Below are 10630 nucleotides of genomic sequence, written 5' to 3' on the forward strand. Positions count from 1 at the left end.
CTCAGAGGCTGCCAAGGCAGGCGGGGAACATTGGAGTCCTCCGTCACTGAAGTAAGCAAGCCTCATGTTCAGTTTAAACTGCCTGGCTGCCGGCCGCCATCTTGGCTGGCAGTTAATTTGCATATCACCCCTGATTAGCCAAAGGAAAGGGTAGCAGTCGTATGCTAATTTCCATGTTTCTCTTTTATTAGATAGGATTATCTATATAGTAGCTAAAACAATTTTTAAATATATACATGTATATATCTGTCCTGTCTCAAACTCTCCATTTCACTCAGAATAATTCTGAATTCTTAGCCTTGCCCCACAAGTCTGTGCCACTTGGAAGGGCCCTGTGTCCAAGGCCCCTTTTCTGCCCTTCTCCACACTCTACCTCTCTCACTGACCCCAGCTGTGCTGCCTTCTCCCTCTTCTCCACACACATCAAGCTTCCCCCAAAATCACTTGCTCTTACCACTATCTGCAATTTTCCCTCCATTATCTCTACATTTCTGGTTATTTTTCTTATCACTCAGCTTTCAATTTAAAAGTCACCCTCCAAACACTCTGTAATATCCCTCTGCATGACAGAAATCAGAGTCCTTGCTAGGACTTCTCCCTTAACCCTCATTGATTAAGCTAACCAATGATTTTTTATTTTATTGTATTGCATTTTTTATATATTTTTATTGACTTCAGAAAGGAAAAGAGAGGGAGAGAGAGGAACATCAATGATGAGAGAGATTATTGATTGGTTGCCTCCTGCACACACCCTACTGGGGATTGAGCCTGCAACCTGGGCATGTGCCCTTGACTGGTATTGAAACTAGGACCCTTCAGTCCAGAGGCTGATTCTGTACCCACTGAGCCAAACCAGCTAAAGCTGATTTTTATTTTATTTCTTCAATCTTACTAGAAGCAATTCCTTTTGTTCTCTTTCCACTGCCAAAATCCTAATATAAGCTACATTTCTCTCTTATCTGGACTATAGCAGTAGCCTACCAGTCACCACACACATTTGTACATGTTTCCTTCTAATCTGTGTATATCCATCACACAGTTGACTTACATAGACAACATCAGTGGCTTCTCATTGCTCTTAGGGTGGATTTCAGAATCCTTCTTAGGATCTCAAGTCTCTGTTCTTGCCCCAGCATTTCTCTTCAGCTGCACCTTTTTATACATAAGCATTCTTTCAGTTCCTTAAGTATTTCATACCCACTTCCAGCTAAGCTCATGTCCTTTCCTTGACTTGTAACACCACTTTACTGTCTCCCTTTGCTTTTGTAATTCCTGCTCATGCTTCAGGTCTTATCTTAGAAATCTTTTTCATGAAAAAGCCTTCCCTGAGCAATCTCCAAGAAGTAGATTTGCTCCTCTTGTCATACAATACCAGGGCATCCTATACTTCTCATTCATAGAACAGGTGAGGTTGTATTTAATTCATTCCTCTTTACTGTCCACCACCTTTTCTAGAATATGTTTCCTCACCTATAGGAGCATGGTAAATGGCATGAGCTCTGGGGATACCTTGCCAGGGCTCTAAACTCTGGTTTATCTTCTTTCTAGCTATGTGACCTGCAGCAGATTACTTAAACTTTCTTGATCTAAAATTAAGGTAATTACAGTACCTGCCATATAAACTTGTTTTGAGGTTTAAAAGAGTTAACAAATTAAAACACTCAATAAATCATCATGATTGTCATTATTATTATGAAGGATGGGATCACGTCCCTATAATTCATCATGGCACATTCCATGAGTATTTATCAAATAAGTAAATATTTTTCATGAGTCAATTAAGGTAAGCAGTAACCTTATTGAATGTGTAAATATGTACTAGGCAATTTTGGGGATATAGAGGTTAACAACATAATTTTTACAATCAAGGAGTTTTAAACTCAGCCAATGAGAATGAGACACAAAAACAAGGTGTTCTCTGAGGGAAAGGCTGTTGCTGACACAGCTTTATGTCCTGAGCATTTTCCCTAGAGACTAGCTCATAGGTTGCACTCAGTTTTTGCACCCTGAGCAAGCATCCATCCTGCTGTTCCACAGAGTCTCAACATGGGGAGCTCTGGGGAAAACAGGCTTCTCAGAGAAATTGGCAGGAATTTTGCTTTGAAGAACAGGTAGGGTTTTGATAAGTAGAGCTCAGAGGATGGTGTGGGGACTGACAGGAGGTGAGGGACATTACAGGAGAAGAAAAACAAAGGCATGGAACTGAGAAAGGGAATGCATACTGCAATAGTCTGGATGTGGAACAGTGGTTCTTCAGTGGTACTGGAACCAGCATTATAAACATCATCTAAGAATTTGTTGAGACACAAATTGTTGGACCTCCTACGTTTACTGAATTAGAGAATTCTGAGGGTGGGAAACAACAATCTGTATTTTAACAATTTTTCCATTTGATTCTGACACTCACTAAAGTTTGAGAACCTCAAAATTTAAGACCAATGGGTATAAACCAGGGTTGGGCAAACTTTTTGACTCGAGGGCCACAATGGGTTCTTAAACTGGACCAGAGGGCCGGAACAAAAGCATGGATGGAGTGTTTGTGTGAACTAATATAAATTCAAAGTAAACATCATTACATAAAAGGGTACGGTCTTTTATTTCAATAGTTTTATTAATTTCAAACGGGCCGGATCCGGCCCCCGGGCCGTAGTTTGCCCACGGCTGGTATAAACCAATGGTTCTAACTGGTGACATGTGAACACACAGAGTTTGCAAAGGTGTAAGTAGCAGTGATAACAGCATAATTTAAAGCCCCCATACACAACCTAATAGGCAAGTGTGGTGGTTAGTACATAGATGTGACTTGTCCAAACAACACTGGTTTCAACCATAATATCATTTTTAAAATATTTTTAAACCACATTTTGGGGATGAAAAAGGGGACTTTAACTTAAGAAATAAAGTAATAAATGTTGATGTTAGCATATAATTTATTAAGAAGAACATATTTATTCAAATTTGCCTCAAGATTATCTTTACCAGATCCACAAGTCATATATAAAAATCCTTGTAAAGCTCATTAAAATGTCTGAATTGCTTAACAAATAAACAAAAAAGGGGAAAAAACATAGTAATTATCATATCTAGTTTGGTTTTTATCTAATAAAAATGTGTCACTTGGAAAGTGCTTGCAAATAACAGCCTAAAAACTCCTTTCAGATCATCATTACAACTTAACAATTATATAATGAACCAGTTGATTTTTAAACTGTGAAATGCAGGAATTCTAAACAGCTGTGAAAGTCAATTCCTGATGGTGTAGCAAGTAATTAAATTTTAATTTATACTTTAATCCACATCAGTCCCCAAACCAGATACAGTACCATTTTTAAATTAATTTCAGAGAGGAATGGAGAGGGAGAGAGAGAGAAAGAGGGGGGGGGAGAGAGAGAGAGAGAGAGAGAGAGAGAGAGAGAGGAGAGAGAAACATCACTGATGAGAGGGAATCATTAATTAGCTGCTTTCTGCATGCCCCACACTAGGGATTGAGCCTGCAACCCAGGTATTGGGAATCGAACCATGACCTCCTGGTTCCCAGGTCAACACTCAACCATTGAGCCACATCAGCCAAGCCCAAACAGTACTATTTTAAAATGTTACTAACCCATCCCTTTTTCTTACATAATTAAAGTAAATCAAACAGTATGTGTCACATTAAAAATAGAAAAAACTTAATTTTTTTATACATACTAGTAGTATTAATATTATAGAAGGCTACAAGAGCCCCAGTGCACAAAATTTGTGCACTGGGGGAGTGTCCCTCATCCCAGCCTGCACCCTCTCCAATCTGGGACCCACCCAGGAGATGTCCAACTGCCAGTGATCAGGCCTAAACTGGCAGCCACACATCCCTGTCACAATCTGGGACTGCTGGCTGGCAATTGCTCACCTGCCTGCCTGCCTAATAACCTCTAACTGCTTCTGCCTGCCAGCCTGATCACCCCCTAACCACTCCTTTGCCAGCCTGATTGATGCCTAACTGCTCCCCTGCCAGGCCAATCTCCTCCAACTGCCCTCCTCTGCTGGCCTGGTCAACCCCAACTACCCTCCCCTGTCTGCCTGGTTGCCCCCAACTGCCCTGCCGGCCATCTTGTGGCTTTGGGTGCCGCCATCTTTGAGGGTGGGGCAGCCAATTAGCATATTCCCTCCTTATTGGCTGTGGGCGCCACTATCTTTGAGGGCAGAGAAGTCAATTGGCATACTCTCTCCTTATTGGCTGTGAGCACTGCCATCTTTGGGGGTGGGGCAGTCAATTAGCATATTTCCTCCTTTTGACTGTGGGTGCTTCCATCTTTGCAACAGTGTGAGGGTCAATTAGTATATTGCCTCTTTATTAGATGGGATATTAAATAAAATTTATAGAATGATTTTTAATAAAAACTGATCTAAAATAAAAAAAATAATAACAAAATTACTTTATTTTATACCAGGAAAAATAATTTAAGAGAAATGATTTCTAAGATTGTGATAAGAATTTCTGAGTCACAAGAGGCTGGGGAATTTGGAAGGACGGCACAGGGTAGGTGGATTGTCTCGGTGCCGGTGGAGAGACAGCTCAGGGAGAGGCAGAGCCAGGAGGTAATGAAGTCTACAAATCTAAGAGCTCTTCAGGTTGTGGGGGCTTTTCAAATTCTAAGCAGAAGTAGAAGGCTTAGTTTTGGACTACAGATCATTTTTTCTTCTGAGATAAAGGGGAAAAAGTACATTTAAAAAAATATTGTACCTACTAAAGGTCAAAATGCTCATTAAGTTCTCTAAGTCCTAATGATTCTGGAACCATTGGTCTGTCACCTGTGTTCTGTGATCTGTGTTCTGGATTCCATCACCTTTAGTGTCCTCTGGGACCTTGTTCAATTAGTTACTACACCTCTCCTGGGACAACCATCTTTTCCTTTTCATTCACCTTTCATTAGCATACAGAAACATGCCTTAAATTTGTATTAGTCTGTTTGGGCTATCAAAACAAAATACCACAGGCTGGGTGGCTTAAGCAACAGGAATTAATTTTCTCACAGTTCTGGAGGCTAGAAGTCCAAGATCAAGGTGCTCTCAGGGTTTGTTTCTGGTGAAGCCTCTCTTCCTGACTTGTGGACTATAGCCTTTCTTCTAAGTACTAGCAGAGAGAGATCTCTGGTGTCTCTTCCTTTTCAGCATCACGAGAATATCATCACTATTGGAATAGGGCCCCACTCTTAGGACCTTATTTAACTAACCTTAATTATCTCCCTCCAGGCCCTATCACCTTGGGAGTCAGGGCCTCAACATACAAATTTTGGAAAAATAGAATTCAGTCCATAACAAAATCTTTTCATCTGTATATATTTTCACCTTCTGTTTTTCTTCCATAATCCTGACATGGCTACATTCAGAGTGGGGCAAGAGTAAGTTTAGAGTTGTGAATAAACAAAAAACAGAGTTTATTCTTATAATATTACTTATTAATTATTGTATTATTTTCCTTACAAACAACTGTAAACCTACTTAAAAACAACTGTAAACCTGTATTCTTAAAGAGTTGTTAAAGCATATTATATCTGGTTTTGTTACTATATTTTGGTAGGAGACTTTTTTTGTATACAAGTGACACCAGTCACCACATTTTCCTTATACCGTGTGAAGACCAGAGATCAAGATAAGACTTGTTTTAAAGAGAATTATGATAAATCTGTGTTTTACTTGTTTTATATTATATAGATGAAATGCTCATGCTATTATTGAGAGTAATTATATTTTAAATACACCCAGTTTTTAGTCACTAAATAAATGGAATTTCATATTTTCTATACAAACCCCATTCTATTTCCCACCTTTATTACTTTTCTCAGGTTCTTTATAGAATTGGAGAGTCAGATGGTCCACATCTGCACATTAATATGAATGTGGACCCATTGCTCAATGTATAAAGGAAAGGGAAGGGGGCAAGTTAGATTATTAGTCTCCAATCCTCATTTTTGTCCTGGGAACTCAGACACCAAATAACATAGCTCTTCACATTAGGCAAATATAGAAATATCAGATTGAATTTATTTTTCTATATTCATTATGATTATTCAAACACTTCTGTACCAGTTGGTGCACAGAAAATAAACATTACTCATTTATACAACAAGGAAAGGAACCTTTTTCAGGGCTTTCAAAGATTCTCGATAAGGGAGATTTTAAATGTAAAATGCTACACTTGATTGAAAATTAAGATTTGTGCAAAACATTTGTGTATGTATGTATGTATTTATGTATTACATTTTATATTTTAGGCTAGATAGTAACAATGTATACATAACATATATTTAAATCCATTCATATTATTTTTCATTTTAAATATTCAGTATACTATTTAAATATCTTTCTAATATTTTCATATAAAGGTAAATTGGCCTCATGAAACTAAGGTAGAACTTTTGTTTTTAACTTTAGAGGTATCAATCTTTTTCTAATCATTTTAATAATAAGATGCATAGTTTCATGAAGGAAAACAAAAGAGAGAGAGAATGGAAGGAAAGAGATTGCTTTCATAAAAAGGGAAGAAAGAGAGAAAGAGAGAAAAAGCAGCCAAAAGTGCCAGCACATCTGCATATTTCCTACTTTGACTTGACAAACTAGGCTGATTGTAGAACTTCTTAGAAGGTCATTGGTAAAGGTGAGATTTATTCCAGGGATGCAAGCATGGTACAGTATCAGCAAATCAATAAATGTGATAGATCACATAAACAAATTGAGAGATAAAAATCACATAATCATATCAATTGATGAAGAAAAACCATTTGGCAAAATCAAATGCCCTTTTTTGATAAAAACCCTCAGCAAAGTGGGAATAGAGGGATCAACCTCAACTTAATAAAAGTCTTATATGACAAACTTACAGCCAAAATCATATTTAATGGGTAAAAATTAAAACCATTTCCCCTACAAACAGGAACAAGATAGGGATGTCCACTTTCACCACTCCTGTTTGACATAGTACTGGACGTGCTAGCCATAGTGATCAGACAAGAAGAAATAAAAGGCATCCAAATTGGAAAAGAAGAAGCTTTTTCAGCAATAAGACGAGAAGAAATACAATGCATCCAAATTGGAAAGATGTAAAACTGTCACTATTCAAAGACGACATGATATTGTACATAGAAAACCCTAAAGACTCCATAAAAAATTACTAGATTTAATAAATGAATTTGGCAACGTAGCAGGATACAAAAACAACACCCAGAAATCTATGGCTGTTTTATACACCAACAATGAGCTCACAGAAAGAGAAACTAAAAAAAACAATCCCATTATCATTGCAACAAAAAAATTAAAATACATAGGAATAAACTTAAGCAAGGAGGTAAAAGACCTGTACTCAGAAAACTACAGGACATTGAAAAAAGATATAGAGGGAGACATAAACAAATGGAATAATATACCATGTTCATGGGTTGGTACCCATGAATCAACATCATTAAAATGTCCATACTACCCAATGTAATCTATAGATTTAATGCAATCCCCATTAAAATACCAACAGCATATTTCACAGACCTAGAATGAACACTCTAAAAATTCATCTGGAATAGAAAAAAGAGCCCGAATAACCACAACAATCCTGAGAAAAAAAATAACAAATTTGGAGAGATCATAATACCAGACATCAAATTGTATTACAAAGCCACTGTTCTCAAAACTGCATGGTACTGGCACAAGAACAGACATATAGACCAATGGAACAGAACAGAGAACCCAGAAATCGACCCAGGCCATTATGCTCAATTATTATTTGACAAAGGAGGCAAGAGCATACAATGGAGTCAAGACAGTTTCTTCAATAATTGGTGTTAGGAAAATTGGACAGATACATGCAAAAAAATGAAACTAGACCACCAACATATACCACACACAAAAATAAACTCAAAATAAATAAAGAACTCAAACATAGATGGGAAACCATAAAAATCTTAGAAGAATCCATAGGCAGCAAAATATCAGACATATGTTGTAGCGATATCTTTTCTGATACAGCTACTAGGGCAATGGAAACTAAGGAGAAAATAAACAAATGGGACTACATTAAAATAAAAAGCTTCTGCACATCAAAAGAAACTATCAACAAAAAAACAAGAAAGCCCACTGCATGGAAGAACATATTTGCCAATGTTATATCTGACAAGGGCTTAATCTCCAAAATGTATAGGGAACTCATACTTCTTAACAAAAGGAAGATAAGCAAAACAATAATCAAAAAATGCACAAAGGACTTAAATACTTTTCAAAAGTGGACATATAGAAGGCCTAAATACATATGAAAACATGCTCAAAGTCATTAATTATCCCAGATATGCAAATCAAAACAACAATGAGATATCATCTCACACCTGTCAGAATGGCTATCATCAACAAATCGACAAATTACAAATGCTGGAGAGGATGCAGAGAAAAAGAACCCTCATAAACTGCTGGTGGGAATGTAGACTGGTGCAGCCACTGTGGAAAATAGATGGAGTTTCCTCAAAAAATTAAAAATGGAACTGCCATTTAACCCAGTAACCTACTTCTAGGACTATAACCCAAGAAATCAGAAACACTAATAAAAGAGGACATATGCACCCCTATGTTCATAGCAGCACAATTTACAATAGCTAAGATTTAGAAACAGTGTAAGTGCCCATCAATAGATGAGTGGATTAAAAACCTGTGGTACATCTACACAATGGAATAGTATGCTGGTATAAAAAGGAAAGAACTCTTACCATTTGCAACAGCATGCATGGACCTGGAGAGCATTATGTTAAGTGAAATAAGCCAGTCAGAGAAAGATAAATATCACATGATCTCACTCATTTGTGGAATTTAATGAACAATATAAACTGATGAACCAAAGTAGAGCCAGAGACATAGAATCATTGAACTTCAGAAGGAAGGCAGGGGAGAGGAGGATGCAGGGTAAGAGATCAACCAAAGAAGTTATATGCATGCATATATGCATAAACAATGGACAATTAAATCTTCAAACTAATAATTTAAACCACTTTTCAATTAGCCTTCTTATGAATATCTACAACTCCAAATGATTTTTATAAAAATAAGTCGAGGCAACCAACTGATGCTTGATCTAATCTAATTTATTTGATTTTATTGAGGACAGAGAAAGCTGAGGAAGATTCCTGGATATTATAGTCTTTTAATATATTCACACATAATCATATTTTTAATATTTTTGAAAAAGCATATTAATAAATGTTTATTATAAATATTATTTCTTTTCTTCTGAATTCTTCCTTCTCATCTGAATACATTGCATTAACTTTGAAGTTGTATGCATTTTTATGCTACCTGGTAAACCTGTATAACACAGATACATGCAACACACAGGCTTAGAATTCTTTCCTTTTTAATATATTTTTATTGATTTCAGAGAGGAAGGGAGAGGGAGAGATAGAAACATCAATGATGAGAATTATTGATTGGCTGCTTCCTATGCGCTCCCTACTGGAGATCAAGCTGGAAACTCAGGCATGTGTCCTGATCAGGAATCAAACCATTACTTCCTGTTTCATAGATCAATGCTCAACTGCTGAGCCAAAGAAGCCAGGTTTCATTTATTAAAAAAGAACAGTTTTCAGTAATTATTGCTAACTTTATTTATAAAAAATGTGTGACCAACTGCATTCTAATGATTACCTTTATAACAGACTCATTGTTATATTAAATACAAAAACATCTTTTTATTCAAATATACACTTAAATATATTTTTGTAAGTATAGCAATAAGAATGAAATTGTAATAATAGTGACTATTAGTAATATTTGCTAAGCCAAATCTTCCTCTCTCTCTTTCTTTCTTCCTATAATGACTATAAAGCTAAGAAATAAATTTCATGTGTCATTTAAGAAATGTCTTATTACATGGAGATAACTGGCTTTTGTGAGCTTATACAAATATATGTGACATTTTATGTTTTAGTTTTACTTTTTATAAAACATATATATATATATATATATATATATATGCTAAGTGTCTGACCATATGACTGGTCGCTATGATGCACACTGACCACCAGGGGGCAGATGAACAATGCAGGAGCTGCAGTGACTTGGCAGCAGCAATTCTCGGGTGACACCCCGAAACCAGAGAGGAGGGAGCTTGATTCCTTGTGGGGCCGCACAATTCCACCTTTGGCCATGGGTTACGTTATTGCTGGGCACTGTCAGCCCCGAATATGGTTGACTGCACAGTTGTGTTTGTGTTCCACATACTGTACAACAGCAACTTTGAAGAGTGCCCTCTCGCACTCTGGGACCCCTCAGGGGATGTTGGAGAGCCATTTTCAGCCTAATCCCCACAGGCCAGGCCGAGGGACCCCACCTGCCAGAGGGATTCCACTCACTCTGCAGAAGCCAGGGAGGAACCATGGGAGGTTGGCTCCAGGGCGTGTCTGGCTCATCTCACCCAGTCCCACCCTGCTGGCCACCTTATGGGCCTATAGCCTCTGGCGAGTTATTAGACCTGGGCTGGGTCACCCCGAGCTCCCCACCGCTGCCACCATCAACATCGCTGGCTGGCTCCTCCTTGGCCCAAGCTTAAAGCCTCAGGCTGAGGTGTTAGGCCTGGGCCGCCATCAATGATCGCTGGCTCAATGATCACTGGCTGGCTCCT

General features: G+C 37.7%; 1 long non-coding RNA gene across 1 annotated transcript in view; it reads left to right on the top strand.

Annotated features, from left to right (window-relative positions):
- LOC107184061 overlaps positions 1–10392 on the top strand; it is a 13787-nt gene extending 3395 nt beyond the window's left edge. The window contains exon 3 of the long non-coding RNA XR_001514887.1: positions 10380–10392. This is a non-coding gene — a long non-coding RNA (uncharacterized LOC107184061). The remainder of the gene's footprint in view (positions 1–10379) is intronic.
- The last annotated feature ends 238 nt before the right edge of the window (positions 10393–10630 follow it).

This window comes from Myotis davidii, unplaced genomic scaffold (genome assembly GCF_000327345.1).
Source record: "Myotis davidii unplaced genomic scaffold, ASM32734v1 scaffold1532, whole genome shotgun sequence".
Lineage (NCBI taxonomy): Eukaryota > Metazoa > Chordata > Mammalia > Chiroptera > Vespertilionidae > Myotis > Myotis davidii.